The sequence below is a fragment of the Ursus arctos genome, unplaced genomic scaffold (genome assembly GCF_023065955.2).
Source record: "Ursus arctos isolate Adak ecotype North America unplaced genomic scaffold, UrsArc2.0 scaffold_21, whole genome shotgun sequence".
NCBI lineage: Eukaryota > Metazoa > Chordata > Mammalia > Carnivora > Ursidae > Ursus > Ursus arctos.
The window spans coordinates 49,940,334-49,946,847 of NW_026622886.1; positions in this window are offsets into that span (position 1 = coordinate 49,940,334).

Below are 6,514 nucleotides of genomic sequence, written 5' to 3' on the forward strand. Positions count from 1 at the left end.
CATGCCAGTCTGTCTAACTACCCCAGCCTTCCACCTGCTATGTTCTTAGAAGAACTTTTAACTCTTCGGGTTCAAAGAAACCATCACCTGTCGCTTTTCTCCTGCCTTCCCCACAGAAGACACGAAAACATTCTCCCCTTCCAGACCCTTTGTCTAGGATCAATTTTGAAGGTGACAGGTGTATGCAGCAGGAAGAAGCACGAGCCACAAAAGGAGCAGAAGCCAGTTCGCCAGCTTGGGGCGGAGTGGAGGGTAAAGTCTGGGCCAGAAAGAGATGGATAAAAATGACAAATGTCACGTCCTTCCCAACTCTCGGAACCCGTCGGCTTTCTGGCTCCCTGTGTTTCTGGCTAAGGTAGGGTGAAGGAGAGGTTCAGGAAATAACCATTCAGATCAGGGAGAGCCCTAGGTAAAGGATGCGTCTCACTGTCTTGCTTTTCCGACTTGGGTTTTTTTTTTTTCCTCCCACAGCCTCTAAAGGTAGGGGTGAAGCTATCTCCAGGGTAATTGAAGTTTCCAAGGGCCGAGACACTTCCCAGCTCAGACCAGTCTTGGCATATCTTTATGCCATGCCTTTCCCCACTTCCCAACCCGAGACTGCTTCTTTTCAGCAGGGCTGTTCCTGCACCTCTGCTGTGTCCTGCTGTCCCCACTGGCTGTCTCTACTTGAAATGCCCTGAAAGGGGCCCTGACCTGCCCGCCTTCTTTGAAACTTCCAGCCCCAATTTCTTCTACCAGTTTCTCTTACCAGGTGTAGACCATTACTGTGATTGGGTACAGAAGTATTGCTGTCCTTTTCCATTTATTTACCCTGTAGTTTTGAAAATTTTTATTTATTTTCTTTATTTTTTATTTGCTTTCTTTATTTTTTGTAGCAGCAAAGCAAGGTTTATTGAGGTGATAGTACAAAGGTGATAGGTGATAGTACAAAGCTTCTGAAGAGGGAGGGGCCCAGAGAAGGTTGCCCTTGAAAAATTTTTTTTAAAGATTATATTTATTAGGGAGGAAGAGAGAGCGAGTGAGCACGAGTGGGGGAGGGGCAGAGGGAGAAGCAGACTCCGCACTGAGCAGGGAGCCCGACGTGGGGCTCAATCCCGGGACCCTGGGATCATGGCCTGAGCCAAAACCAAGAGGCAGATGCCCAGCCAACTGAGCCACCCAGGTGCCCGCACTGTGGCAATTTCTTAAAATAAGACACCAGTGAAGTTTGGTGCATTGACTGACCCTTCCTTTCACGAGTGATTTCTCTGTAGCACGTGACGCTGCTCAACAGCATTCCCCACAGCAGAGCTTCTCTCACAGTTGGAGTCAGTCCCCTCAGACCCGCTACTGCTTTCCCCACAGCAGAGCTTCTCTCACAGTTGGAGTCAATCCCCTCAGACCCGCTACTGCTTTCCCCACAGCAGAGCTTCTCTCACAGTTGGAGTCAGTCCCCTCAGACCCGCTACTGCTTTACCAACGAGGCTGAATATAATCTAAATTCTTTGCTGTCGTTTCAACGGTCTTCACAGCGTCTTCACCAGAAGTAGATTCCATCTCAAGAAACCACTTTCTTTGTTCATCTGTGAGAAGCAGCTACTTACCTGAGAAGGTTTCATCGTGAGGTGGTAGCAATTGAGTCCCATCCTCAGGCTCCACTTCTTATTCTCGTGCTCTAGCTCTTTCCACCGCATCTGCAGTGACCGCCTCCGCTGACGTCTTGAACCCTTCAAAGTCATCCTTGAGAGTTGGAATCAACTTCTCCCAAACTCCTGTTCATGTTCACACTTTGGCCTCTTCCCATGAATCACGAACATTCTTTTTTTAAACTTTTTTTTTTTAAGATTTTATTTATTTATTTGACAGAGCGAGAGCACAAGCAGGGAGGGAGCAATAGAGGGAGAGGGAGAAGCAGGTTCCCCACTGAGCAGGCCGACATGGGACTCGATCCCAGGACTCCGGGATCACGTCTGAGCCAAAGGCAGGCAACTTAACCAACTGAGCCACCCAGGAGCCCCATGAATGTTCTTGATGGCATCTAGCATGGTGATTCCATTCCAAAAGATTTTCAATTGACTTGGCTCAGATCCATCAGAGGAATCACTATCTATGGGAGCCTTACAAAATATGTTACTCAAGTAATAAGACTCAAAAGCCAGAATTACTCCTTGATCCATGGGCTGCAGACTGTATGTTGCATTAGCAGGCATGAAAACAATCTCATTGGACATCTCCATCAGAGTTCTTGGGTGACCAGGTGCCTTGTCAATGAGCAGTCATATTTTGAAAGGAATCTTCTTTTCTGAGAAGTAGGTCTCAACAGTGGGCTTAAAACATTCAATACACCATATTCCAAATAGATGTGCTGGGGGGCACCTGGATGGCTCAGTTAAGCATCTGCCTTCTGGCTCAGGTCGTGATCTCAGGGTCCTGGGATTGAGCCCCACATGGGGCTCCCTGCTCAGCAGGGAGCCTGCTTCTCCGTCTCCTCCCTGCTTGTGCTCTCTCTCTCTCAAATAACTAAATGACCTGAGCCGAAGGCAGCCTCTTAACTGACTGAGCCACCCAGGCGCCCCTAGGTCTGGATAACTGGCAGTGGCTGCTCGTGAGCACCTGCCGCTTCACCTTGTACTTTGATGTTATGGAGACGGCTTCTTTCCTTAAACCTCCTGAGCCAACCTCTGCTAGCTTCCAGCTTTTCTTCTGCAGCTTCCTCACCTCTCAGCCTTCATCGAATTGAAGGGTTTTAGGGCCCTGCTTATAGTTAGTACAGGTCTGCTGGTGATGCGTCCTTCCAGATTTTGAATGTATTTTTAAGGTAAAATTCAGATAACAATTCAGCATTTCAGACATTTTAAGGTGTACAATTCATTGGCTTTTGTTACATGCAGTGTTTTGCGTTCATCACCGCTATCTAATTCTAGACCATTTTCATCACCCAAAAAAGAGACCACATGCTCATTATGTTTAATAATCTTTCACTTGCTTCCCAGGTTTTCGTTTTTGTTTTTTTCCCTCCATCCAGCTACTGACGTCTAAGGGAGAGTTCTTGAGGCTGTGGTTAGGGCTCCAGGAAACTGATTCTCTCCCTTAAATTCTGCCACCCAGGTTCATAGGGCAAATAAAAGGTTGGACTGCAGCTGTTGCCAAAAGAGTTCAAGAGAGCGAGTCACATGTTACCTTGGTTCTGCCCCCAGAGTACCCGCTCCTCATTTCTGACCTTGAGGCCTACCGTAGCTGACCCTCTAAGATTCCTCGTCCTAGTCTCCTCTTCCCTTTCATTCTTGTTTTATTCTCCCTGCAGAATGCCTTTTAGAATGTGGTTCCGATCATGTCATTGCCCTGCTCAAGAGCATTTGATGGTCTCCCGTTTCTTTCGGGACAGAGTCTGGATCCAGGATAGCACGCCTCATCTCGGCAAGTCTCTGCAGCTTCAGCTGCCGTCACCGTGCCCACATTTCACACTGTTGCCCTGCCCAACTTTCTTTTTTAAGATTTTTTTTTAAAGTAATCTCCACATCCAACACGGGGCTCGAACTTATCACCCTGAAATTAAGAGTCGCATGCACTACTGACTGAGCCAGCCATGCGCCCCAGCCCCTCAGACTATTTTGAATCACCCTCACAGAGCAGGCCTTTTCCTGCACCAGACTATTGATTATGGCAGTCCCTCTGCTGGTGGGCTCTATCCAACTCCTATCTCATCCTTCTAGAATCAGCTCAAATGTGCTTGCTTTTGTGATGCAGTCTTTGTCACTCTTGGAACCTCAAACCACAAGCAATCACTTTTCTAGCTGGGATTTGTTCATTCCCCTGATAAAGTGCCAACCTTACAGTGTTTCATCTGGTTTGTTCTTTTTGCCGTTAGACTGTGAGCTCCGTGAAAGGATTATGTCTAATTCACCTTTAGGTCCCAAAGGCGCATTTATTACTATATCCAGTTAATACATACATGTATTCAGTGCCTCCTGTAGAGTCGCCATTTTGGGCGTTGGGCATTAACTGGAGTGCTTGCTAAAGACCAGCCATATGTAGGTGAATACAGCGATATTAATAAGGGTCCCAGTGCTAGCAGATCGTCACCAGTGCAGTGTTAAGCACGAGGTAGCTGTTAATACTAACAATGTGCTGATCTAGAGGCTGGTTCTTTTCTCTTTGCTGCCATTTTCAACTTCTTTGATGCCATAGGAAAACTTCCTGTGGAATCCAGGCAAGCTGAAGCCCAAGAAAGTTAGAAGATTCTTTTTTTTTTTTTTTTTTAAGATTTTATTTTTAAGTAATCTCTAAACACCCAGCATGGGGCCTAAACTTACACAACCTCAAGATCTGGAGTCACATGCTGTACCACCTGACCAGCCAGGCGCTCCAAGTTAGAGGATTCTTTAAGTCACTCAGAGGAAAGTTTCAGCCAGAGCTGGAACCTGAGGTCTCTGGAGAGCAATGGCCTGGTGAGGAGTGCTAAGCACAAGCCCTGGGGGCCGTCCGTAAGCCAGCAAAAGGAGAGGAGCCCTGGTGTCCCTACGGGAGAACAGCGGGACTGCTCTCTGTTGTATGTACGTACCAGCCGCACTGCTCTAGGGGGCTGACGGCGTTAACTTTGATGCCCCCTGTTTCAGGGGACACCAGGCTGATAGGGAATGGTAGCTAAAACAGCACCCAAGATTTTTAGGGCAGTGAAAAGTACTCCGTATGGTACCGTAAAGGTAAGTGTGTGACATTATATATTTCCTAAAACCCAGAGAACTATAGAATGCAAAGAATTAAACCCTAATGTAAACTAGGGACTTGAGTAATAATAATAATACATAATGAGATAAATAACTTTAATATAGGAATCAAATGTACCACACTAATGTAAGATGTTAATACAGGAAATATTTTAGTATTTGGGGACTGTATTTAACGCTCAATTTTCCTATAAACCTAAAACTACTCTAAAAAATGAACCACTGGAATGCCTGGGAGTCTCAGCCGGTTAAGCGTCTGCCTTTGGCTCAGATCATGATCCCAGGACCCTGGGATCGAGTCCCACTTTGGGCTCCTTGCTCCGCGGGGAGCCTGCTTCTCCCTCTGCCTGCTGCTCCCCCTGCTTGTGCTCTCCCTCACTCTCTCAAATAAATAAAAAAATTTTAAAAGAACAAAAAATAAAAATAAACTACTAAAAAAAAATACCTCTACTAATTGAAACAACAACCAAAAAAATTCAGCTGACAACTGATGGGAATTGATGAGGAACAGGTGGAAGAAAAGGACAGGAGCAAAGGTAGGGAGTGTGACTGGGGGATCCTTCTGTCATTTTTCTCCTTGGTCCTGGAGAAAAACTCATCACCACTTTTCTTGCCCCTACCATATTTACGCATTCTTTTCTCTCTCCCCTGTCACTCCCAAGGCACTAGAGTTGGAAATTGGAGGAATTTCAACCAAAAGCCACTTTCATATTGAGGGGGGTGGTGATGCTGACTGGCAAACTGGATGTAAAGATAGGCCCGGTTATTGACGGCGAACTCGAGTCAGAAGTGGGAGGATCTGGGGTGTCTGGGTGGCTCAGTCATTAAGCGTCTGCCTTCCGCTCAGGGCGTGATCCCAGAGTCCTGGGATCGAGCCCCGCATCGGGCTCCCTGCTCGGCTGGGAGCCCGCTTCTCTCTCTCCCACTCGCCCTGCTTGTGTTCCCTCTCTCACTGGCTGTCTCTCTCTCTCTGTCAAATAAATAAACAAAATCTTTAAAAAAGAAAAAGTGGGAGAATCTGACAGGACCCAAAAACTTCCCTGAGCCTTGAGGTGCTCCGTGGATTTAGAGTGCAGGAATTTCAGGCAGCAGGCTGGATGTCTCTAGATCCCGTTCTTCCTTCTCCCAATTTTAGGATTGTGTCCCAGTAGCTCCCTGAAGACTTATTCCTCTTGTTCTAGAAAACTCCCCCCCCCCATTTCTTTTTGATCTGTAGAGCCCCTCCCGGGACTGAGAGAAGTAAGATAGGAGAAGGAACCTGGGATTTGTTTATTAGCCTAATGCCTTTGGCCATCTGCCAGAGATAGGTCATAGCACCAGTGAGGAACCTGTATGGCGAAACGATGGGATGTTTGCACCAGTTTTTAGGAGGCACCATATGCCATCGTTCCCTGTTTCCCAGACTAGGGAACCCCTTATCTAGACCCCTGCAAATGAGAAATGAAGATCAATTCCTGCACTGATACAGGCTTAGAAAGAGGCGCTATCAGGGTAATGCATGTGTTTAACTAGAGTATTGTGCTGGGATAACACGACAAAAATAAAAGTTGCTCTGATTTGATCTGACTTGCCGGTAGATTCTATTTTCTCATTTTTCTACCTGGTAAGTCCATTGAATGAGAACTGTTTTGGGGCCTCCTGCCCAGAAATCATTGGCATTCCTGCCTTTTGCCTCCCTGCTTCCCCAGAAGAGACTGGGGAATTTTTCCTGATCTAGGTTCAGGTCTAGAGAAATCCTTAGGGTGACAGGGATATGAGGCAGGAAGAGCAGTTAGCCACAAAGGGCGATGGCCCTTTTGTCAGCATGG